This window comes from Balaenoptera borealis, assembly GCF_965194805.1.
Source record: "Balaenoptera borealis genome assembly, chromosome: 2".
NCBI lineage: Eukaryota > Metazoa > Chordata > Mammalia > Artiodactyla > Balaenopteridae > Balaenoptera > Balaenoptera borealis.
In genome coordinates, this window is record NC_138867.1 from 44,640,235 (window position 1) to 44,667,775 (window position 27,541).

At 37.6% G+C, this 27,541-nt stretch overlaps 1 protein-coding gene and 1 long non-coding RNA gene across 3 annotated transcripts in view; one reads left to right on the forward strand and one right to left on the reverse strand.

Annotated features, from left to right (window-relative positions):
* PLPP1 (phospholipid phosphatase 1) overlaps positions 1 to 27,541 on the reverse strand; it is a 113,762-nt gene that overhangs the window by 79,679 nt on the left and 6,542 nt on the right. The gene's annotated exons all lie outside the window — the stretch shown is intronic.
* Positions 1,902 to 26,192, forward strand: LOC309624474. The gene is made up of 2 exons (XR_014241957.1): positions 1,902 to 16,569; positions 16,601 to 26,192. It is a non-coding gene; the product is annotated as an uncharacterized lncRNA (long non-coding RNA).

Sequence of the window (27,541 nt, forward strand, 5' to 3'; positions counted from 1 at the left end):
TTACTCTTAATTCCACAATTGTGTGGTTTTTAATGGGAGGAAGAGAACCTGAGACTTTGGGGTTTAACAAAAAGAATTATGTATTTAAAATACTGGCCTAAGAAAGGACTTATCCTGTAGCAATAAATAAAATATCACTGTCCTCTTTTGCTCAGGGTTAGTAACAGAGTAAAATAAGGGGTTTTAAAAATTAACTTTAAAAAAAAATTAGAAAGGGGAGCATTTAACACAGCTTTGAAATAATCTACTAATTAAGTGTTAAGTAGTATGCTGACAGGGAAAATAGAAAAGGACACAAGAAAGAGTGTTTTGAATATGGAAATGACTCAATTTGAGGACTGGTCACAATCGTTGAGGCAGACCTGAAGATGACACTTCAGGCTTTGGGAATAGGGAGAATGATGGTCCCATTGACAAAAATGTGAAGTTGGGACGGGCAGCTGGTTTATGATGAAAGAAAATTAGTTGAGTATTGAAAATATTGCCTTTGGGGTAATCTGACACTTTAAAAGCTCAGCCTCATCTTTCACTCTTCCCCATGCAGCTCTTAAGGCTCCGATCACACTGAACCATTTCCTGTTGCCTGAACATACTATGTTTTCAAAACCTTAGGTACCTACCTATATGTTCAGCCTTCTGTTGGGGATACCTGTCCCCTTGTTTCCCTTTCCCTGATAAGTAAGGCACTCCCTACTTATCTGCTCCATGGCACCTTGGACACACACCCATTACATAGTATTTTAAACTGCTTTTTGCATTTTGTCAGCAACTTGAGGACAAAGACTATATCATTCTTGTATCCTTCGGACCAGGCACACAGTTGGCTCTCAGTAAAAATTCACTGAACGGCGAAAGGAATATAATGCAGGATGAAGATCAGAAGTAGAGACAGATTTGCAGATTGTTGGCATTGGAGGTGGTAACTTAAGCCAGGAGAATAAAACAGTCTCAGAGAAAGCCTAAAGTCAAGACTAACAGAGATCAATAAAAACAATCAGGTAAGGACTAATATCCATAGTGAAATCATGAAAAGAGACTGCAGGAGAGAGAGGGACGGGAGATGATTACGTGCTCTAGAGGGCAGGGGCTGTGTCTCTCTCATTCAGCAGAACATATTGACCATTCTTTAAACACAAGAATGAACAATAGAGAAGACAATGTTGTTATACAAAAAGCCAATGAAAGTAGCTTAGAGTATCAAGTCTGTACTAGGTTAAATGTAGGACGTCAATGCTAAAACATCAAGAAGAGTGAGAACAGAGTAAAGACAATGAGGTCTGAGGAAAAAAGGTGTCATATATACTCTGTGAGAAAATATCTTACACCACATCCACTAACACCACATCTTTATGAAGAAACTTCAATAATGAGTTTCAATATTGGGTTGTCATTGTCTAAGCATGAATCTCTTTCTTCAAGTTAAATATATCACAATGATTTCCTCTATTACTCATATGATTTATATATACACATACACACGCACACCACTATGGGCTGAATTGCGTCTGTCCCCCCAAATTCTTACGTTGAAGTTCTAACTCCCAATTTTACTATAATTGGAGATAGGACTTTTAGGAGGTAATTAAGCTAAATGAGATCATAAAGGTAGGGTCCTAATTCAATAAGATTGGTGGCCTTATGAGAAAAGGAGGAGAGAGAGAGAGTTCTCTTTCCACACGCACACATCCAAGGAAAGGCCATGTGAGGATACAACAAGAATGTGGCCATCTGCAAGCCAGGAAGAGAACCCTCAAAAGAACCTGACCATGCTGGCACCCTGATCTCAGAATCCCAGCCTCTAGAACTCTGAGAAAACAAATTTCTGTTGTTAAGCCACCTAGTTTTTGGTATTTTGTTATGGCAGCCCAAGCAGACTAAGACACACACACACACAGACACACACACACACACACACAGAGAAACACACACACACACACACACAGACACACACACACAGAGACACAGACACACACACACACACACACACACACACACAGAGGCACAGCCATCCCCCCAGAGTAAACAGACACCTCTACTCTAAAAAGCAATGAAATATTCTCTATCTACACAGAAATTATTTTCAGTGGTAATTTTTTAGGGTAGTAATAGAGAGTTCTATGTCAAAGTTAGTATTATAGGAAGATTCTTCTCAAAACAAACTCTTTCATAGGACACGTATATTCTTTCCTTTATATATAAAGGATATAGAAACTATTTTTGACACTAATCATAATTCTAGGGTATTTTTCTCTTAATTGAAATTCCCTTAAGAGAAGTCACTTTTAAAAGTTCAATACTGCTAATAAACACATTTGTTAGCTACTGTATGTCTGCTCTTAGCACATCTTCTCTAAGCTATATTGAGGAAGATAGATAAATGAATACCTGGAGATAGATACATACATATATATATATTTATTTCCTATATTCTTCTCCAATTAAGTAATAATTGAAATATCTCCCATTTTATATATAGTACATACTTCCTTAAAGACAGGTTGTTACAAAATATTCCAATGGAATAAATCTAAAATGCATTTTAAAGAGAAACAATGTTAATTTCTAATATGTAGAAGCAAAGGTAAAGAAAAACAAGTCCTAAGTTTACGTTTTGAAAAGAATGAAATATAAATCTAGACATTATTAAAGTAACTATACTGACTTCAGTACCCACTACACCTTTCCCTATTTTCTCAATTTCAGATACCACAGGGAAATTTAAGTGTCCATCTTCTTGAAAATCTCCTCTCATTATTCACTCAGACATTTCAATTCCTATGACACGGCAGCCACAGTGCCAGGAAAGGAAAAATTTTTTAAAGGGAAGGCCTAAAAACACTAAAAAAGGAAAGGAATGAAAAAGACCTTACCACAAAATTTTTAATAAGAGAGAGATAAGCGCTACTGGAAAATAACACAGCTGTAACTGCAAACGGAACTGAAGCTTAGATGACTTAGACAATGTAGCAGTCAGGATCCCAGCAGGAAACAGCACCCCCAAACTGGGGAACTTAAGAAGAGCTTAATAAGGGACTATTTACAAGGTATGGTGAGGGCAAAGTCAAGAGATAGTACAATCTTCTGAAGCTGCAACCACTCCTAGACCTAAAAGGTTCAAAGAGGTATGACCTCTGGGAGAGCCAACGTGACAGGAGTTGGCAGGAGGACTCCAGGAGAAGAAACCCCACTCTCCTTCCAGCGCTTCCCATTCTTCAAACCCATCTAGAAGCCAAAGGGCAAAGTGAGCCTCCTAGTACTGAGGACAAGGTAGACAACGACGAGAGCAGGTCCACACGGGGAAAAAGCTATCCAGAACCGGGAGGCAGAAGGTAAGACCCGTCAGGGTCTCAGCATGAAATAGAGTCTAGTAACTAAATGTAGATAACTCAGGAGAGTTTAATAAAGGGACTATTTACAGAATCTATATTCAGACTATATATTAAGAAGTTTGGACTCTATTCTGTGGGTAACAGGAGACACACAACCCAATCTCTGCCTTAGTGGGGGAAAAGACTCTGGGAAAAATTGTATAAAGGAAAAAGAAGTGTGAAGTTAGAATAGAGGAAAGTCCAGAGGCAAGAAATACTAGTGTATATGAGAGATGTTGAGGGCTTGAAATAAAGAAATAACAGTGGGAAAAAGAAGAAAAGACAGTTCTAAAAATGTTTAGGAGATTTTTCCCACAGAACTATGGACCACGTCTCTGTATATGTATATATGGATGTGTGTCTATCTCTCTCTTAAATACACACACACACACACACACACACACACACACACACACCCCACCCCTATCTTCAGCCTTTGGACTCTCTACAAAATACATTTTCCATTTGTCCTTTACCCTGAGTAGATTACTAACTGATAGACTTCCCCCACAATCCTGCCTATAGTAAGCACTTCAAGGAATATATGTTGAATGAATAAATGAACCAATGAATAAACAAGCATGCAAAAGCCTCTGAGGCACATAATAATAATTTTGTATAACTATAAACTTAGGTCCTGAAAAGTTTTAAGTTATTTTTCTCTCCACAAGACCCAAGTTAAAACAAATAAACCAAGAAAAGAACAAAACACAAACAAAACTGGTTAACGATCTTAAGTCTGAGAACATGCTAGGGAAGCACTTCCAATTCTATATTCTAACAATTATTTCTCAAGCTTGTTTTCCACTGGGAACACAAAGTGCTAACAAATAAAGATAAAAAGACTGATACACCCACGTTAATTGCTAAAAGAAATTTACGATTCACAAATTCCTGGAATCTTGAAGGCAATTTTTGTACAGTCCAGCATTATCTCCAAGCAAAGCTTAAGACATGGCTATTGCAGAAGCACTTCTCTCAGCAGCACCCCCTACTCTTTTCTCAATGAAAAAAGGAGTTGGGACCCCAATTCAATCTTCTTTACTGATCCACCCAAAACAGATGTCCACAAATTCCCTGCAGGAAAGCAGAAGGATCAGATTTCCAGATGAAATGAGGAGTATAAAGCAATAATACTTCAAAATAGGACTTTACAAATAATTAACAATCAGCTCTCGATCCATCTTTTCCTAATATCTTCTCTAGAACCTACAGAAACAATCAGACCTGAAATTTTATCACAAAGCACAAAATAACATATCCTACTCCATAAAAGAAGTGTTGAATTCCCAATCTCAGCATCCATTCTATACATCTTCAAAGTTAGCAAAGGACTTTGTTCCAAGATTCCCATGTAAAACGTTTTCACATACTGTACAACTTTACAGTACATACTATACTGTGCCCTCTCAGTTAAAAGGATAAATCATAATGTGGTCTCTTACGCACTAGGAAATATCTGCTCTTACCAGAAGCACCTAAAATAGTTGGGGCAGCCTAGCTTGCAAGACTCTTAAAATAGCAACCCTGCTAGTCTTGTAGTAATTTATAAACCTGAATCACAAAACACAAATATGATTAAGAGAAAGGTTTGCTTTATAGTGAAAAAACCAGTTAATCATCTTCCACGGCCTTTCTCATATATGTCCAAAAAGACGAACGGAAATTAACATGTATTGAGCACATATAGGTCACTATCATGCTAAAGCAGCTGCACATACACTACAACTGTATATTATCTTCATATAAAACATATTTATGCTTTAGATGTCCTACCATAAAATCTGGGGAAAAAAATTTTAAACCTAATCAATAGCATGAGTATGAATCATATACACAGAAATATATGTATATGTATATACTGTTTAGTAGGCAAACTAATCTGTAAAAACATTATATTTAGTATAGTTTCATTTATATAAAACAAATTACTTGCATTTATGTCTAAATATACATTGGAAAGCCTAGAATATATAACCAACTTTCAAGTAGCTATTTCCAGATGGTATTAATACAAATCAGGTAGAAAACTAATTTTCCACTGTATGTACTTCCATGTTTGAATATTTCATAATAAAACAAAAGATCATGATCATTAATTTTGAATTTTAAAAAACACTTTATCACAATGAAACCTTTCTCGCTGTGTTTCCTGAAATTGTTATACATGCAACTTAACTGAAAAAGTCCCATCTATGGTAAAGAGATTGTTTGAAACCAGGGCAAAGGAAAAAGCCTATTTTTCTATTCTGTTTAAAACAAAAAACAAAGTAATAGTAACAAAGTAACAGAAATTATCCTTTGGCTTTTATGCCTGATTGATAGGCTCTCAGAGAAGTAGGCCTACAGTGAAATTATTACTTTTGGGGGTTTTCCTCTCTTGCAACTTTTGAGAACTACAATGATTTACCACATATGAAGTAGGTAGATCATAATAGCTATAAGTTTAGTATCTCCTAAAAAGTGTACAAAACAAATTTCCAAGGTCTAAGATTTTTTGACATTAGAAATTTTGTTACAACACTTTAGGCCCTTCCAGAACATGCTTATCTTATAGGCAGCAGAAATAATCTAGAGGGTCATCAGTTTAGTAGAAGGTCATCAGTTTAGCAGGGGTAATCACATACAAGCCATAATGAATATACTTATTTTAGTCACCACTTCTTGAAAAATCTTATAAAATAATGGTACTCAGGCAGATCATTCTAAAAGGGTGGCACTGTCTTTTTAATTATGTCATAAGCAAAGGAATATTACTCCAGTGGGTCATTCAAGTTTTTGATTTAAACAAAACCTCAAAATTGATTACATATTAATATAAACCGTTAGTCTGATGGAGGACAGAGGAAAGAAAATAAACAATTTCATTTAGGGCAGTGTCTAATGAAATTTTCTGTGATGACAAAAATAACCAATACAACATGCTGTCCAATACAGTAGCCACTAGTCACACTCGACTAATGAGCACTTGATATGTGGCTGGTGAGAATGAAGGACTAATTTTTTGTTTTATTTTAATTAATTTCATCTTAAATAGCTACATATGGCTAGAGGCTTTCATAATGGATAATGCAGATTTAGGGGGTTAAAAATAAACTAAGGTTGAGAGCCATCAAATTTCATTAACACTTAATACACAGCAAAACTAACTTTGATTCCCTAACTTAAGAGGAAATAATTATGAAGTACTTGAGTAAACACAGATTTAACTGTGAGCCAATGCCCAGAATAAAATTCCCCTACGTGAATACTTTTGGCTTGCTTCCTTTAAAGAATACTTTTGGCTTGCTTCTTCCTTTAAGAACCTGTCCCTGCTGCATCCCTCAAATTTAAGAACCCTGAATTGGCTTCTCTCTCCAGGCAACTAACCTTCCTATAAGGGGAAGGAAGAGGGCCGGTCAAGTTTGTCTGGGGTACTCTCCTACCTGGCTCACCAACCTCAAATCCTCCCACTCTTCTGTCCTGGGTAAGAAGCCCTTAATCTCTAACCCAGCAGAGTGCCTTCTTGTCTCTGGCTGCCCAAAGCCCACCTTTACAGCACCCCATCTGCGGAGCAACTACCAACTGCTTCTTCTAACTCCCAGAATTATTCCTACCCTGAATGGAGGCCATGAACACTCGGCTTAGCTGTATACAAATAATACTAATCAAAGGCATGTAGGTTTTTGTAATTCATTCCAAGCAGCACAATACTTATGCTTATAAAATACAATATAGTTTTAAGTTTCACTTCAGTAAAAGCTAAATTCTGTTCTTAGTACATCGCCTGATCATCTGCTTCTAACCTAAGGAATTATAAGGAACACTCAGTCTCTCTCAAGTGGGTAGTAGTCATTACTGTTAGAACAGGAAAAAACAGAATTCTTTCCTGGTAGGCTTCTCGAGTTATCCCACATAGTGAAGTCTCTAAAGTAGCAGTTCTTAACTTCTTGGGGTTCACAGACCCCTTTAAGTTTCTAATGAAACTATGGACCCTCTCCTCAAAAACACATGAACTTCTGCCATATAGTTTCACAACCTGCGCACACACACACACCCAAAAACGGTCATCTATGGACACTTCTACTATAAAAGTATATGAAACATAATAAAAATAATTAATATCCTAAAGTTCACAGACCTAAGTGATCAGTAGAATATGACCTCAAAGAAACTAGAATTAATTCAACCTGATATTCCTACATCTTCCCTTAATTCTCCTTCCTCCTTCCCCTCCTCCCAATTTTACCCTCTTCCCATCATCCCTCTTTGCTCTTTATACTTCGTCTCCTTATTTGGGTATATTATAGAACTAAAGTCACTTTTAGTATTACTTACATACTTATTGCAATATTATGTTTCCTGTTCTAATTTCAAGAGTCAAAGTTTATTTCTTTAAAGAAAAGTACAATATCTGTTGAATACCTACTATTTGCCAGATATTTGCCTATATTCTATCCCTAACAATTCTACAAAGGGGAAAGAAAGAGTATCCCCCTAAATCTGCATGTTTGAAAACTTCCAAGTCACTAAGTCATAGAAAAGTTAAGATATAAACCACAAAACAGTTTGATGTGAATGAAAATATGACAAATCAAAATTTAAAGTATAAAGTTAAAATACTACACATGAAAATGTAGTCTTAAATTTATACATTAGAAATTAATGAAACATTCAACACAATAACTTATCTTTTAAAAGCTCGAGAAAGTGAAAGAATATAGGAGATTAATGAAATAGAAAAAGGAAAAATCAGATCAATTTATCAAAAAATCAGATCAATAAAACCAAATGAGTTTTTTTTAATATAAACTTATTTATTTTATTTATTTATTTTTGGCTGCATTGGGTCTTCGTTGCCGTGCGCAGGCTTTCTCTAGCTACGGCGAGTGGGGGCTACTCTTCGTTGTGATGCGCGGGCTTCTCATCGCAGTGTCTTCTCTTGTTGCGGAGCACGGGCTCTAGGCATGCGGGCTTCAGTAGTTGTGGCTCGCAGGCTCAGTAGTTGTGGCTCGCAGGCTCTAGAGCGCAGGCTCAGTAGTTGTGGCGCACGGGCTTAGCTGCTCCACGGCATGTGGGATATTCCTGGACCAGGGCTCGAACCCATGTCCCCTGCATCGGCAGACTCTTAACCACTGCGCCACCAGGGAAGCCCCACCAAATGAGTTTTTACAGGTTGACAAAATAATCAGTCTTGCTCAAGTTTAAGAAAACAAAACCCAAATACAGCAAATTATTAAAAATTTGAAACGGCACTAACTATATCTCTGAGCTAAATTTTATCAGAAACTCACAGATCTTAAGCAACTCACCCAAGAGTACACAGCTCTTGGGTGTGTACTAAGGCAGATACCAGTATTACCCAGTTGGTAAAGAGGGAAGCCAGGACTTTAACAAAAAGTTCCTCTTCTTTTCATATCATACCACCTCTCTTTTAGGAAAGGACACTAACCACCAGGGTCTCAGTTTCTTAGCTACAAATGAAAAAGAAGAATGACATCTCTCCAGTCCCTTTTCAATCCATGATTCTATGAGCTTAAGCTGGTCTGTGTAGAGACAAACAGCTGATTTCCTTCTGTTGGTCAGACTGGGGGTGAAGGTGGAGTTGCTCTGTGTGACCTAGCATATATCTTAATCTACTACACTTGAATTGATTGAGCCATCCTAATGTGTAAGTACACTTTGAGGCAAACTATGGAAGAGAAATAAGAAACCTCAGCAAAACTTACAAGAAAAATAAACAGCAAACTTACAAGAAAAATAAACAGTGAGGGAACTGCTTCTAGGAGCTGATGTTTCACCAGAAAGGTAATGGATAAAACCCATATGTAAGAAATATTCTCCCTTCCAAAAAAAAAATCCAGCATATATAAATTTAACCATGTTTGTTCATTTCTCTACATGTATATTTGGGTCTAACAAGTAAGTCTACAGTTACTTTCGTGAAATTTGCTTCTACAAACCCTTTCATTTTCTCCTTTTAGAAGTCCAAGGTTAAAAGTAAATAAAATTTTTTTGGCTCTTTACTACTTTGTGTTACCTGAGCAGTTTTTAGAAAATTCTATTCATTCCAAATTTAAGGAATGTTCTTTATTTGGTGTCCAATTCAGTTTGAACAAAATACATTTTGGAGAGAAAAACATGCAATATTTTTCTTGCTTTCTTTGGAAACAGGTGTTGCAAATCTTTCCAGAATCACATGAAAAATCTTCCTGCCAATTGACAGGAGTTGTATGTTATTTCTGAACATAAAGGGTTTTCTTCCCCTCCTTTATAAAGGATCATTGATGTCCAAAAGTAAAGAAAGTCATTTAAAATTTTACCAACTTAAGTGAAACTAGTAAGTCTGCCAGATAGGATAGCTTGTTTCCTCTACAGATCAAATGCAGACTCCTTCCTGATTCTTAGTCCTGATCATTTGACAAATGTTTCATGTCTAGCACACAGCTAGACATTCATAATCTGACACTCGAGAGAGAATGCAGAGTAAAGATGAATATGTGAAATTTCAATTATAAAGGGGATAGCTGAAGCCATGAGATTTTATGAAGATCAGAGAAAGTGACAACAACCATAATCTTAGAAAGAAAAAAGAAAGACAACATAACCAACTAATAAGCAATGAACTACCAGGTAAGTAGGGTAAAGAACATGAAAGAATAGTGTCAGGGAAAATGAGGGGGCACTTTTCAAAAATGTCAATAACAGTTTTTACTTAACTCCCTGACAGTATGCTAGATGGTCTTTAGTAACTTTAAAGAGGAAATGTTATTACATCATTTTGAAGATGAAGAAACCTACCCAAGGCAACTTAGGTTGCAGAATTAGGATTCAAACCCTGGGTCAATGAGGCCGTGAGCCTTCTGGGTTCAGATCGTCTTAACAATAGCAGATGCCACTTAAAAAGCTAAGCAGAAAAAGAACACACAAGAGGTCACTGATGAATCCTGATAGAAGAACTGCAGTACTCTGAGTGAAAACAGAAAAACTGCAAAGAATTAGAGAATGAGAGTAAGTGGGTAGAAACTTTTAAATGCCTTGTGATAAAAAGGAAGGAAGGGGGAGAACTTGGTCTACACCTTGAAGGACGAATACTGCAAAAGAAGGTTAATGATTTTTTTGGTCTTCTCTATGGTGCAAAAGATGTGATATAGTGAGCTGATGTGGTGAAATGCAGGTGGTGGGAGAGGAGGACTTGAGAATGAGGATGAATGGATGGAGATGGATCCACAGGAGATGAGAGGAAATGTAAGCATACACAGACGACCAAGACTATCAACTCATCAAGAGCAGGGTTGGCTAGTGTTGGGGTTTTTTTAGTGTTTCCTGTTTGATTTGTATTGCTATGCAATGTAGTCAGGTCCTGGTTACTCTCTGGGGATGCCATATCCAGTTATTAGTATTGGCTTCACCCTTTCCCCCCCCCACACTCCCCTGGGCCCTTTGGCCCTGATGAAAACAGTGTGGCAAAAGGGAAGAAAGGGGGCTGAAACAGTGTGAGCATCTCTATGGGTCTGGCACCATACTGAACATTTAACAGTAATTTTCATTTAATCCTCAGAATACTAGAACACAAGCTCCAAGAAGGCATGAATATGTTTGTTTTGTTCTCTGATATACCCCAAGCACCTAAGACAGTGCTTAGAACAAGGCAGGCCCTCAACAAATATTTGATGAATGAACAAAGAGTCACCTTGGTATTATTATCCCCATTTTAAAGATGAGAGGATGACTCAGAGAGGATAACTAGCTTAAAGTCATACATGTAATAAGGGTGAAATTAAAAATGTTTAACAACTAGTACTGCACCAGCACTGGCCACTCAGAACAGATGCCAGTTGGTGCTGGAGGAGCTGAGTTCTGCTTCAACCTTTTAGTTGTGGGATCTTGAGGAGGTCCACGGGAGGGTTGTGGGCAGGGAAAGGAAGACTCATATGCATACTGTCTACCAGCCTTGATGGTAAGTGATGCATCCAGGATTCAAATATGCACTTATCTGACTCTAAAGCCTTCTAAATGAAGTGGGAAATGGTACCATTTGCTAAAAAATGAGGAGAGCAGGAGATAACTGGAGGTTTTAACAGAGTAGAAAAAATATTCAAAATACCTGCAATGGGAAACAATTAGTAACGAATTAAAGATTGATAACTGAGCTCAGTCTGTTGCCAGACAATTTAAAAAACAAAAACAACAGGATGCTCCAACTATAATAGGGTAGAGGGAAATGAGGAATAAGAGAAATATGAATGGGCAAAGCGAAACTACAGTATAAGGATTTTCAATTCCAGGTAAATAATTTGGATATGCTTCAAAAAGAAATGAAAAATCAACACTGGCTCCTGAGCAAGAAAGGACTTGATGAAAGCTGTACCTCAAGAAGATGAGTTTGTGCAAGGTAGAGGGGGAGAAGGTGAAGAGCCTGGAGTTACATGGGAGGGGTCAGTGGTCGAGAGCACTATATATTTGGGTGTGATTCACAGAGATGGCACACAAAGTATCCAGGGGCAAGAGTTCAAAGAACAGTGCACCCTCGGCATTTAGGAACACCTACATTCTGGTCACTGGCTTGTAGTCGCCACCTCTCTGTGGCTGACATGGTTTTACTATAAAAAGTACTTAGTTATCTTGTTGGTTTTCTGTTTAAGTTGGAACAAAAGGGATAAAGTGCAGTTTAGATATAAGTGACATTTACCAAAGAAGGTTTTTACTCTTTGTGGTTTTCTGTCAATAATTACCTATAATATCCTCAACCTTGGACTCTCTTAGTTCATTAAGACACTTAAAATAAATTTGTGTAAGTACTTAAACAGTTTTAAAAAAAAATCCAGGACAACTACGTGGGCAGTTTATTTTAATATGGACCCTGAGATTTCCACACAAAAAACAAGTTAGCCTATTTATTTATACGATAACAAAAATAAAAAGCAGAAGTTGGTCACCTGTTGTTACTGTCCCAGAAAGGCACACAGTGCCAACTGGCCAGGAACAACATTAATTCCTTCCACCCTCTTATGGTAACAGCTGTTCCCTTTTTTTTTCATGCTGGCAAAGGTCACACTCAGTAGCAAACTTTCCATGCAGATTTCTACATGCAAAAGGCAAGGAGATGGCTGACACAGTAGGGTGTGGGGAGAGACAGCTGATTTTTTTCTATTTTACTTTCTCCTGGGCACTTATCAGGAATCTATTTTGGGCTTCTTTGATATTTGAAGCTATAACTATTAATCATTTCTCAGCCAAAAAAAAAACCCAAAACATTCTGTTTACATGAAGCTGGACTTGGAGATGATATAAGCACATTTTGAAATAAGCAAAAAACTTCAGCAAAATTATACGGTAACATTTACATCATTAATGGCCACCTAATTAAAAATGCATTATGTTAAGTGAAGAGGCCAGACTCAAAAGGCTACATACTGTATGATTCCATTTACTATACGGCATTATATGACATTCCGTTTATATGACATTATAGGATGAAGAACAGACCCATGGTTGTCAGAGGTGGAGAATGGTGGGAGGAGTTGACTACAAAAGAGAAGCCTGAGGGAATTTGGGGGGGGGGGCGGGGAAGAGACTAGTTCTGTATCTTGATTGTGTGGTGGTTACATGACTCTAAATTCTGAATTGTCTAAATTCACACAACTGTATCCCAAAAGAGTGAATTTTACTATATACAAATTTTTTCTTAATGTTGGCTTAAGCCTCATATCACCTCTCTCGACTCCCCTCACTTGTTTCAAACCTCTTGCCAAGCTCCAAACAATGACCCCACCCCCTCCACCTAGCTGACATCTACTTGCCATTCTAGCTTCTTTCTATTCAGCTCCTCCTGGAATCTTTCCTTTGGTGTGGCAGGGTGGGATCCCAGATAGAGCTGAGGCTTTATAGTCAGATACACCTCATTGGGTTTACTCTGGGCATTCTCCCAGTTACTACTTGAGTGAGCATGGGCAAATTATCTACTTATCTAAGCTCAGTTTCCTCATATGGTGGCTGCAAATAAATATAATTTATGTACCTACCTGTTGTAAACTAAGAGCCTAGTAAGATGCCTAGCATATTACCTGGCATATGAAGAGAGCTTAATTAAATGCTTATTCCCAGATCTTTCTCCTCTGCCTACTGCCTTCACAACCACTGATCTCTTTCTGAGTTCCCACGGACCTGATACATACATAAAATCATCACAACACTTAACTGATGTATTGAAATTATTTATCTCTGGCAAGTAAAATGGGTCTATGTCTCTCTCTGATCCCTGAATTCACAGAGGCCAGCATGTTCATTGCCTGATAGTTAATAAATTGTTTGAAGAATAGCTTGTCCACCTGATCTGGTCTTACTGTTAAAGAAGGAAGTACTGGAAGAGAGAGAGAAGCAGGCAGAAAAGGCCAGAACACACTGAGATAGTTTGGGATGGGCGACCCGAGAAGGTTTTCCAAAGTTTCTACTAAGATGTTGTATACAGAATTACAGCACAAAAACTGCAAATAACCTAAGTATTTAAAAATGGAGGTAAAGTGGATTATGCCAAATACAAACAATGAAACACACATAACCATTAAAAGTAACTTTGTACAAGACTATGTTAAAAAGAGTACATGAAGTAATATCCCAACTTGTTTTTTTTTTAGAGCACAGGTTTTTTTGTTTGTTTGTTTTTAAATTCTTATTTTATATCAGAGCATAACTGATTAACAATGTTGTGTTAGTTTCAGGTGTACAGCTAAGTGATTCAGTTATACATATACATGTATCTATTCTTTTTCAAATTCTTTTCCCATTTCGGTTATTAACAAAATACTGAGCAGAGTTCCCTGTGCTATACTGTAGGTCCTTGTTAGTTATCTATTTTATTTTTTTTTTATTTAAATAGACTTTATTTTTTCCAGAGCAGTGTTAGGTTCACAGCAAAATTAAGTGGAAGGTACAAAGATTGCCCACATACCTCTTTTCCCCACACATGCACAGCCTCCCACATTAACAATAATCCCTCCAAAGTGGTACACTTGTTACACTTAATGAACCTACATTGACAAATAATTGTCATCCAGTGTCCATACTTTACATTAGGGTTCACTCTTGGTGTAGTACATTCTATGGGTTTGGACAAATGTAGAATGACATGCATCTACCATTACAGTATTACAAAGAGTAGTTTCGTTGACCCCAAAATCCACTATGCTCCACCTATTCATCCTTCTCTCTCCTCTAACTCCTGGCAACAATTGTCCATAGTTTTGTCTTTTCTGGAATGTCAAATAGTGGAAGTCATACAGTATGTACCCCTTTCAGATTGGTTTCTTTCACTTAGTGATATACATTTAAGGTTCCTCCATGTCTTTTCATGACTTTTTGCTTAGTCTGGATGTACCATAGTTTATTCATTCACCTCCTGAAGGATATCACTGTTGCTTCCAAATTCCAAAATTTCGGAATTCCAAAAATTCCAAATTTTGACAATTATGAGTAAAGCTGCTATAAATATCCACATGCAGGATTTTGTATGGACATAAGATTTTTTACATTTGGGTAAATACCAAGGAGCATGATTATTAGATCCTGTGCAAGAGTATGTTTAGTTTTGTAAGAAACTGCCAAACTGTCTTTCAAACTGGGTGCACTATTTTGCAATCCCACCAGCAGTAAATGAGAGTTCCTACTGCTCCTCTCCCTCACAGTCCACATACTTCTTTTAAATTTCCAGTCATTTCCCTGGTTTATTCTGATTAATTTTCACAAGTGTTATGATAATTTTTTATACTCTTGAAGCCCCTCTTGAGTTTTCGAGTCCATGTGCCACATCGTAGCTAGGTTATCTTTTAACTGACAAATGTGATGAGGCTCCTAAATCCAAGTACTGCCATTAGTAAGTGGTCTCTCTACTCCTTAATATAATTTCGCATCATATCACATGACATGAAATGACAGCACAGAACAACGTAAGACATAAAACTGTATGATCGGGGCTTCCCTGGTGGCGCAGTGGTTGAGAATCTGCCTGCTAATGCAGGGGACACGGGTTCGCGCCCTGGTCTGGGAAGATCCCACATGCCGCGGAGCAACTAGGCCCGTGAGCCACAACTACTGAGCCTGCGCGTCTGGAGCCTGTGCTCCGCAACAAGGGAGGCCACGATAGTGAGAGGCCCGCGCACTGCGATGAAGAGTGGCCCCCGCTGGCCCCAACTAGAGAAAGCCCTAGCACAGAAACGAAGACCCAACATAGCAATCAATCAATCAATCAATCAATCAATCTTTAAAAAAAAAAAAAAACTGTATGATCTACTCATCACTCTATTTCATACCAATACCTGCTTAGGAATTGTCTATTCCCCTTAATGAAAATGCTTTTAATTGTTTCCTCCCTCTTTTTTTCTTTTTCTTACCACTATCACTAGGCCTCAACTATATTTTCAATAAACTGCAAGCTACTTGAGGGCAAGAAATGAATCTTGTTTAAAACAGATGCCTAACACTGAATACAGAGTCTGATGTCTACTATACCTACAGTTTATATTTATTGAATATAAAAATAAATATAAATATGTAAATATAAATAGATTTATTCAATAAATGATATAGATGTATATATAAGCGCATTTGGAAAAATATTTTCTTTCTTCAAAATCAATTTTTAAAAATTTTCCAGTCACGTCCAATAAAATCAACTGCTTCTAAAATTTCAGTTGATTTTTTTGGGACCTTATCAAACTTTACTGTAATATACTGTCTTTTAGATAACTAGATTCAGTTTGGTAAAATTCTATTCCTAATTTTTTCTTAATATTTTCATAAGAGAGAATGGATATATATATGTGGATATATATATATATATATATATATATATGGATGTTTATATATATATATAAGATGTCCTTGCCATGTTAGTATCAAAGTTATGCTGGATACATACATGATTACAAAGAATGACTTGTATTGGTTTGTATGTTGAATTCTGTCTGAAATTTCTTTTTTTCTTCAACATTGGAAGGATATTCTCAGTTAATACAGACTTCTAGCTTAGTCTACAAGGACTTTAGGCAGATTTTTTTTTTGGCGGGGGGGGTGGGGTGGGGTGTGGGGGGAGGGATCTATCATTTCTTCTGAGAAGTTTCCTAACAGTCTTCTTTAGCTCATTTGAAGACAGTGTATTTCCACTTAGAGCACAGGTTTTTTTAAAAAGTGTCTGGAAAGATATATAACCAAAATGTTAAAAGAGGTCATCTCTGGGTGGCAAAATGTTAAAAGAGGTCATCTCTGGGTGGCAGTAAGATTAGTAGTGATATTTATATTCTTTTCTGGGCTTTTTAGAGTTTACCAATTTATTACATGTTAATTTTAGAAAATTTGGAAATCACAGAATAATTATTTTAAAAGAAAAAACTAATCTAGATTTTACTAATGATGTTATTCCATATCCAAGACTCAAATGTTGAAAACTGGGGTTAAATGCATTATGCTGAATCCATATAATGAAACACTATGTATTTCCGAAGTACAAATAGCAAAATATATTACAAACTATATACCTTTGGGGAAAGAAACAAGATATAAGAAGTTCCTCCAGTGAAAAAGTTATTTTAACTTGGAAAATCTATGAACATGGGACCTCCCTGGTGGCGCAGTGGTTAAGAATCCGTCTGCCAATGCAGGGGACACGGGTTCAATCCCTGGTCTGGGAAGATACCACATGCCGCAGAGTAACTAAGCCCGTGCGCCACAACTACTGAGCCCACGCGCCTAGAGCCTGCGCTTCATAAGAGAAGCCACCGCAATGAGAAGCCCGCACAGCACGATGAAGAGTAGCCCCCACTCGCGGCAACTAGGGAAAGCATGTGCACAGCAACAAAGACCCAACGCAGCCAAAAATAAATTAATTAATTTTTTTTTTAAAGAAAATCTATAAACAGATACACAGGAACATTTCATCAAATATTAACTACTGTATCTTTCTTCAAAGGTTTATCCAAAGCCAAAAGATTTCAGAAGACAATATAAGATAGTGGGGCTTCCCTGGTGGCGCAGTGGTTAAGAATCCATCTGCCAATGCAGGGGACATGGGTTCGATCCCTGGTCCGGGAAGATCCCACATGCCACGGAGCAACTAAGCCCGTGCACCATAACTACTGAGCCTGCGCTCTACAACCTGCGAGCCACAACTACTAAAGCCCGCGCACCTAAAGCCCGTGCTCTGCAACAAAGAGAAGCCACCGCAGCGAGAAGCCCGCACACCACAATGAAGAGTAGCCCCCCGCTCACCACAACTAGAGAAAGCCAACGCTCAAAAGCAAAGACCCAACACAGCCAAAAATAAATAAATAAAATAAATAAATTTTTAAAATATATGTAAGAGTGAATCAGGGGAAGGTTCCTCTTTGAAACATAGTTTCTACAGAGTTTATTTAGTCTTTAGCTTAAAGAAATTGACCTGTAGGGTTTTATCTCAGTATTATTTAAGCTTATAAGACAAAGCGTCCTGTGTTCAGGTGAGATCACCTGATTAAGTTACTTCTCTCTCTGAACCAATGAGACTTCCAGTCTCAGCAATACCATCCACAAACTTCCCTTAACCAATGAAGTCTCCCTTATTAGCAACTGGGCAAGAGACAACTTCTCCCATTCAGCAGGAAGACCTATATTCCAAAGAATAAAAAGTGTATGTTTACTATCATACTGATTCTTGACTAAAGCTGGCACTCTAATGTCTTTATAGAATTTCTAGAATAGTCATTGTCTAGAAGGGTATATACATAAATTAATTCCTCTTTAGAGACTGTGTATGGTGGTGGTTGGGGGGCAGATATTAAATCCTTTAAGGAGATTGCTTTAGCAACTGAACTTGTAGAAAAGAAACCTGACTGACTTGATTTCACCATTTTGGTACAAAATATGCATAAGAAGTAATTCAAGAATCAAAACTACAAATAAATTTTAAACAACCAAATAAAATCCAGACCTGAGACCGCAACTGCTTTTAAGAGTTCACATGCCCCCACCTATAAAAAAAAATGTATTGTGTATTTTAAATCTTAAAAGTATTTATGTGGATCCATCATGTCTAGTCTGAAATTATGCCAAATGGCAAGGTTCCAGAAACTAAAATAAAGTTATACTAAGGTGTGTCTCAGAAGGAAAACATAAAAACTCTAACTTTGGCAGGAAGTTACCAAAGTGGCATATCTAAATTAGTAAGCTTTGTTTAAAACACACACACTTTTTTAAAAAGGCACAAAAGCCAAAAAGTTTGGTAAAATTCTTTTTTTAATAGTTATCATTGCAGTAGCAAATCATATATCCGTTTTCCCAAAAATCTATGTTTGTACCACTCGAGTTATTTTATACAGAAGATAAGTTGCAAGAAGGAAGAACTCCCGCAAATTATTCCTTTATGGCTAAGAGCAAACATGCAACGCTGAAACTACACAATAAACAGCAGCTGCTATGGGAAGCAAGAAAAAAAAGACAGGCAGATATTAGTTTGTTGAATGCCTACTAAGTACCACGTACTTTATTTACATAGATTCTCATTTGTTCCTAACAAACCTGTGAAGTAGACAGTATTCGCTCCATTATGCAAGTGAAGAAACTGAAGCTCAACAAGACTAAATAAGAATTCGTGTGACCTGAAGCAAGAATACATAGCAAAGCAGAATTTTGAAACCAAGTCTACCAGGCTTCATATCCCAAACTCCACCACATTTGGTAACAGTTGCTTTGGAAAACAAGGATATCAAATAATCCAGTGTTCTCAGTAAAGAGGGTTCTGTAAGAAGAGTTCAACTATTCCTATACCGTTGACCTAAAAATGGTTCCTCTATCTGGCAAGATCCTTCTTCCCCCATTGAGCATATCACAGGAAACCATGACAACCTATTATCCCAGACTATTGGCTACTACACTCTCCCTTCTAAGTGCAACTTTTTAAAAGAATTACCAATAGCTACAGATTTCCACTTCACCAACTACTCACTTCTCAGCCCACCCCAATTTATTTTTTTAACATTTTTTTTTAATAAATATATTTATTTCATTTATTTATTTTTGGCTGCGTTGGGTCTTTGCTGCTGCACGTGGGCTTTCTCTAGCTGCCGCGAGCAGGGGCTACTCTTCGTTGCAGTGCGTGGGCTTTTCATTGCGGTGGCTTCTCTTTGTTGCGGAGCACAGGCTCTAGGGGCACGGGCTTCAGTAGTTGCGGCTCGCAGGCTCAGTAGTTGGGGCACACGGTCTTAGTTGCTCTGTGGCATGTGGGATCTTCCCGGACCAGGGCTTGAACCTGTGTCCCCTGCATTGGCAGGCGGATTCTTAACCACTGCGCCACCAGGGAAGCCTCCAGCCCACCCCAATTTAAAAATGGCTTTACATAAGGTTATCAATGACCTTTGTGTAACTAAACCCAGTGGACACTTTCCAAGTGTTATCTTACATTTCAGGAGAATGTAGACATTGTTACCACTCTCTCCTTGAAGCATTCTCTTCACTTGGCTTTCCAGAAACATTCTCCTGGTTTTTAAAGTGTTCCCTCCCTCTCAGTCTTGGTATTTTTCATTTCCTCCAACCAATCTAAAAAGTTGGTGTTTCTCATAGCTCAGTCCTAAACCTTCTTTCCTTTTCACTTTATAACTTCTGCCTGAGGTTTCATCAATTCTCATGACTTCAATTACCATGAATATGCCAATGACTCCCAAAATCAGACAGTTCCTTTGGGCTTTCGACCCATTTATCCAAACAAGGACTTGATACTTCCTCTTGGAAAATTCAAAGGCACCTTAAACACAACATGCTGAAAACCCAACTCACTATCTCATCTCCATCCCCCTTCCCATCTCAAATGGGTTCTCTCTTAGTGCTCCCCAGCTCAGTTATTACAGAAACCAACATCTATCCAATTATGCAAGCCAGAACTTTCAGAACTATCTTTGACATTTCTCTCTGACTTTCCACTTTCAATATGTCACCAAAACCTGTCCATTTTACCTCTCAGATACCTCACAAATCCCTTCAAACTTTTCTCCATTTCCACCAGCACCTCTTTACTTTCACTACCATTATCTCATTTGGACGGCTGCAACAGCCTCCTAACTGATCTCCCTAAATCCATTCTTTTCCAGCTTCAATCTATTATTCCTCCCTGCAGCCAAAGTCATCATTTTAAAAAGCTACCCTATCCTCCTTATTCAAAACCCTTTTTATAAACTCTCATAGTACCCATACCTCTCCTTCATAGCACTTATTGGTTCATTTTTATACTTATTTGTGTGATTATATGCATCTCCACTGCCTAAGACAGAGCCTAGCACATAATATGTGAAGAACTAATATTACTGGAATAAACAAATGCCTACTATGTAGTGGACATTGCATCACAGTCAAGGAGAACATACAGATGAAGACCCAGTCCTTTTCAGATAAAGAAACTGAAGTTGTCAACTTGGGTGATTTACCCTAATGGTAGGTGACAGAACTAGAATTCAAACTCAGACCAGTATGTTTCCAGTGTCCATATTCTTTAACTTTTATGCATCCTATCAATATAAAATAATTCTGTAAAACTTTTATACATTAGTAAAAATAAATGGAAACTTATTTAGTATCTTGATAACATACAAAATATTTTAATAAAGTTCTGTTGAAATTGCAAAGTAACACCCTACATTTAAACTGCTTTAAAATAATACAACAGTCCATTCCCCTCTTATTTTGAGTAATTATAGTTTGCACAGATATGATGCTAGCCCCCTCAGAAAGTACCCATTCACCCCCTTTATTATACACAGTATTAATATGTCTTTATCTCCTAGAACATAAACACCTTCTTCTGAATTATATTCAGATAATACACTAAAACATGCCTATGGCTAGCCCCTATATGAGCTATAACATTTCTGCCACAATTCTGTTTGATGTACCTGACAGTTCAAAATTTCAAACTCTTCTGCTTTTAATTTACAAAATACTCAACCAAGTTATGCTGTCTTCTAACCTCAATATTTCATTCCTTTTTTAAAAATTTGATTGATTGATTGATTGATTTTGCCACACTGGGCAGCTTGTGGATCTTAGTTCCCCAACCAGGGATCGAACCCAGGCCACGGCAGTGAAAGAGCCGAGTCCTAACCACTGGACCGCCAGGAAATTCCCCTCCAATCTCAATATTTCATTCTTAATTATGAAAAGTCTGAGGACATGAAGTAAGGGTAACTATAACAAAATTTTTCCAGCAATCTGCTTTTTTCCTAGTAAATCCTAAACATAGGTTGAATTATAGTTGATCAACCTAAAGGACAAATTCCTTACTTCAGGAAATTTAAATCACTATAAATGTGACCCTTAGATTTATCCAACTGAAAATCAGAACCTCCACTACAGTCTCTGTACTGGGCAGCAATCTCAGGCCTTGTGAGGTACATCCTCATGATTAATCCTACTGGCCCTCTTCCTCTCAAAGAAGCTTCACCCTCTCCTGACTTCCTCTTGGAAGGTAAAAACAGACTATAGCAATATTTACTTCTTCGTTTTTTTAAACGTTCCTTTTCCTCACTCTCCTCTTTGCCTCCCTTTTTATCAGAAGAAATTAAGTTAGCCAAAGCCAACATCAGGGCCTTTGGGCTACAGAGGCTTACGAGTTTAAAATTTCAGTCACAACTACTCAATGTTTTTAAGTGTAAGTTTTAAATTATTAGCCAACAAAAAATATGACTCTTAAATAGGACTCAATTTTGTCAAGATTTTCTTACAACTTCGGCCATGGTATTTTAATTATGATGTACATACTTCTAATTGGTGGTGGGTTTCCAGGGCTATAGGATAGACAAAATTCCTTAACTGTTCAATGATAGCTATATCCCAATGCCCTACGTAGTAATGAATCATTCTGCCAGCTACAGCTAAACAGTAACATTAAGGTCTCACCATTCCAATCATTAACTGGCTAACAAACTGCAAGACTAGTACTGAGGAAAACAGAAACATAATCCTAGATTATGTTATTATTTTATTTCAAAGAACACCTCTCTCCTATTTACTATTCTGCAAGTCACTGGAATAGAATATAGCACAGGTGGATATAAAGTTAGAAGACATTCCCCTGGCATTTCAGATCTTTGCCAAAAGAATTTGATAGTCTTAGCCGAAGACAAATTGCTGTTCATACAGATGACAATCTCCTGATACTAAGCAGATGGTTAGAATTGTGGTTTCTTTCTTTTTTCGTTTTTTCTTTTTAATTTGGTAGTAGGTGAACATTATTCTTTATCTTTTTTAAACCTGAAAATCTCCCTTCACTGAAATTTCAGTGAGTCTGACCAAATTATATTTTGCTTTGGCTTCTCAAGGTAGCATATGTTACGATTTCTCACAATATGGCTGACATAAGAGTAACCAACTAGTTGCAAGATTTCATGAGCCATTTGGTCACTGATAAAGTCATATACCTATGTGTGGCAAAAGAAGAGGCTCAAGCAGGGGGCCTACATTACTTTGTATCAGGGCCCATTTTTCTTATATCACTACTTCCTGAATACTTCAATCAGTCTTCAGCTTTTTCCTATTTTCTGCTGACAACACTCACTGCCTTCATGGCCAGGCTAGATTTATAATTGATCTCCTGCAAGTCTGCTGCAGTTGCTCAAAATGTCCCATTTACCATGTGCTCTTTGTTTTCCTACCCTGAGTCCAGTGGTATCAACTGCTCCAATATATTCTGCAGCTACTGACTCTCCTTAATAAGCAAGGTTTGCTCACCCCTATAATCCGGAGAGATAGGCAAGGCAGACATTATTCTCACTATACTTTACATATAAGTAGACAAAGGAGCCCAGGTGATCTTGCCCATGTGATCAGAGAGAGTAGCAGAAGCAAGACTAGAATTTGACTTCCAAGCCAACCTCTTTCACTACCAGACCACACTTTGAACCCTTTAAAAAAAGTTACATAAACAAAATTGTTATTCAGTGAAAAATCATCCACAATGTCAAATCCTAATGCAAAAACTTATCTTCTTAAAAGGTAGTTTATTTATTTATTAGATTTGATTAGTAATTAAACTATATTCAATGGCAGAACTTAGAATCTCTCTCATATTAATGTAGATATCCAACACTAGCTATAAAGTTGAGTATTACCCATAACTTGCCTAACAAGTTTTGATAACATCACAAATTAAGAGACCTTTTCTCCAACTGGGCCACTGGGTTAGACACAGACAATATCTGAGAAGGAGCATATTCAAAATTCCTCTCTTGTATCAATGCCATTTTTAAAAAAGTAAAATACAATAAACGTCACTTGCTTCTGCTGCACTGCATAACCATGCTAGGTATATTTTCTAAATCAAATTGGGATGTCATTTGAAAAAGTGTGGTTTAATAGTTTTTTTAAGAAAAATATTATAAAAGTATGACTTTAAATTACATTTAGTCATACATTTAACAAACTGCCTCTATGAAGAAGACTGTTACCTAAAATTAGGACTATCCAAGAACACTGCAGATGGATGTGATCACTATATACATTTATTTTTAAAACTCTATGGAAAGAAAAAAAGGAAAAATTCTTATTGATCAAGAGAAGTTATAAGAACTGGTTATGTTTAGCTGTATTACAGCTATACTTCAACCTGTATTGCAAGTTATTAGCTTTTGACCAGTTTATATTCAAGAAATAAAATCTTCATGTTTTAAAATTTGAGTACTAAGTGAACTTATGACTATCTCAACCATGCCATTCCCACTTCACACACACCTTTGTTTATTCGTATTTCTAGTCTGCTCTTCTCTCTACAACCACAAACATTCATTTGGGTACTTTGTCTATGAGCTGTGGGAATACTGCTTACCTAGAAGTAAAACGAGAAGATCTGAGTAAGGTATCTGATTCCAGAAAGAAACAGGTTAGAAGTAATCAAAACATCTCCCATAGTGATCTGGACACTAAAAACTGAAATATGAACCAGGTTCCAATTTAAATGCTGCTTAAACTGAAGCTAGAACTACACTAAATAATGTTCCAAAAGAAAAGTCTCCAGCACATGGTATCAAGTTTAAATAACAGACTGGGTCAGTGGTACTAAATTGGTTTATTAACTTAACAATGATAATGATAACAACAATAGCACAGGCAAGGAATACGCTGAACACTTCACATACACTGTCTCATACATCATCTCATCTAATTTCACAGCACTATGAGAAAGACACTATTATCATCATCTTTTTCCACATTAGATGACAAAACTCATAGAGAGTTGAAGCAACCTGCCCAATGTCGTACAGTTAGTAATAGATGGAGTGAGAATTCCAACCCCAGAAGAGTGGCTGCCTCAAGTCTATTGCCTACTCACTCAGGCAACAAATATCTGAATGCCTACCATGCGCCACGCACTTCCTAAGCACCGGTATTACAGTGTTTCCACCCAGTAATATAGATGGATTCTGAACTATCTACAGGAATTATTTCCAGAATTTAGCACTAGCCAAGAGTGATGTTCCCAAAGGTTTACAGTACCTCTGCTGGAAAGTAAAAGCAGTGGTCTCAGGAGAACCTATTTTGAAATACAGACAGACTTAATTCAAATTCCTACTTCTCTCCCCTTACAGTGTTCTGTGTACCTCTTGGGGATGGAGACCCTATCTCACTCACTCTTAGTAACCAAAGTGCTGTGACATATCAGGCACTCAACTTACCATACAGTATTGTCATTGTTATGAGTCTGTCTTCCAGAGTAAGCAAGAAGCTATTTGAGATCCATGGGTTTTGTTTTATTTTTTCACCCATTTTTGTATTACCAGTGCTAGGGCATACAATGAGGCTAATACCATAGGCTAATACCATACAGTTCTGTGATGATTCATGAGTTTATGTAAAACATTTACCAAAGGCTCATTTATTCATTCAATAAGGAACGTTTTTCTTCTCTTCTTCTCATCTACCTCAAGCACCTAAGCAGCCAACCCATCTCTCTTCCTGCTGACGTAAATGAACCAAAAGGCAAGGCAGAACCTGGCTTAACAAGCTGCCAATTAACTCAAGAGCTCATCCGCTACACATTTCCTATATGTCATTTTCCTGGGCACTCCACCCTGAAAAAAGACTCAGGAAACATTTCCAAGCAGTGACAACTGAGAACTAAACCATGAGGCTCTAACTATATCTGCTGGAATGAGTTACGAAAGGTGACTCTGAACTCTATACACATGACTCACGTGAAATGCAATGAAGGACAAAGGTCTTCCTTTACTGAGTAGAAATGCCTACTACAACAACGTATTTGAAGAAGAAGTCTGTGGGTATGCTACTGAACAGGGCAAATCAGTTACATCTTCCAGTATGACATACCCTCCTAGCAAACTCTTAGTAGTTATTATGCGTTTGACTTATGAAAACTTAAAGTGCCTCCTTTGGACAGCAGACACACGCTCAAAACATGATGAGCAGAAACTGACTCTGCAGCCACACCATATAGAACATAGTCATAAAACATTTAGGCCACCTAAAATAACCACTGCTTTTACAGCCAATTAATTCCCTCAATCCTTCATTCCTCACCCTCTTCATTTCTCAAATCTGGACCAGTCAATCTGAATTCAAGAGCTATAATCCTTGGGCTTCCCTGGTGGCGCAGTGGTTGAGAGTCTGCCTGCTAATGCAGGGGACACGGGTTCGAGCCCTGGTCTGGGAAGATCCCACATGCCGCGGAGCAACTAGGCCCGTGAGCCACAACTACTGAGCCTGCGCGTCTGGAGCCTGTGCTCCGCAACAAGAGAGGCCGCGATCGTGAGAGGCCCGCGCACCGCGATGAAGAGTGGCCCCCACTCGCCGCAACTAGAGAAAGCCCTCGCACAGAAACGAAGACCCAACATAGCCAAAAATAAATAAGAGCCTACTTAATAAATAATAATAATAAATAAATTTAATAAATAAAAAAAAAAAAGCTATAATCCTTAAAAACGCATTTCCCAATTCCCAACCATACCACTTCTTACCTGAGTTACACTGGGAGTTTCCCAACTACTCTAGGCCTTAGTTCCATCATCTACAGAATGAAGATGAACAAGCTATCCTCCGTGAGCGGGTTTTTTAGAGACCTCACAGCCACACAGGGCCTAGTGAGCACTAAGTAAATGTCAGTTACTATTATTATCCACTCTGACATTTAGAAATAAGTTACAAAGTTCACTATTAAGAATATCATGGATACATACTATATTCCAGCCACACCGGCCTCTTTTCTGTTACAAATGCCCTTTGCCCCTTTAGCCCTCAACGCCTGCTCTTCCCTATGCCTGGAATCATCTTCTTGCAGCTCCTCCATGACCAACTAACTTTCATCCTTAAATCTGAAATCAAAAATGCCCTCATCAGAGAAGCCTTCCTTGAGATTGCCACCCCCCAACATCTCACTCTCTTCTAACCTTGTTTTCATTCTTCCATGGCATTCACAAACATCTGTAATTGTCTTATATATTAGCATAGAGACCTTACCTATCTTTTTCACAGTGATTATTACAGCTCCTAGCATTGTACTTAGCACATAATAGCTAATAAATAAATAAATGAAGGATGTTGCAAAGTCAGATATTTTAAAAACTTAACATTGTGTTAAACACAACATAAAAAATAGTATCAGGTAAACATATGTCAAAATAAATATCTGAGGGAATTCCCTGGAGGTCCAGTGGTTAGGCCTCCACGCTTCCACCGCAGGGGGCCTCGGTTCAATCCCTGGTCAGGGAACTAGGATCCAACAAGCCGCGTGCCACGGCAAGCAAGCAAGCAAGCAAATAAATAAATAAATAAAACCTGATTGGAAAAACAGGGGTAAGAGGGAGAGGGGGTATGAAGAGGTATTACACAATAGCTTTTTCTTTGCTGCCTGCTTAACTGCAGATAGGAATTCAAACAATAGAATTTACACAAATGAGGATACACAATTAAGGTCATTCAAAAAATTTAGGAATATTAAGTCTACTTTTTTACATGGTCACTCAATCATTTCCAAGGCCTGGATAATAAAAACAGTGAAGGTGACCAGAGTGTGGCTAACTCCATTTTCTTGATTAAGTTGAAATTCAGGACTTAACCACTGTATAAAGTAACAGTTTTTCCATTTGTTTAATTACATTCTACCATAGACTATACAGATCGATTTCTACCATAGCTGGGATTACCACTACCTGAAGATCATATATGTGGTT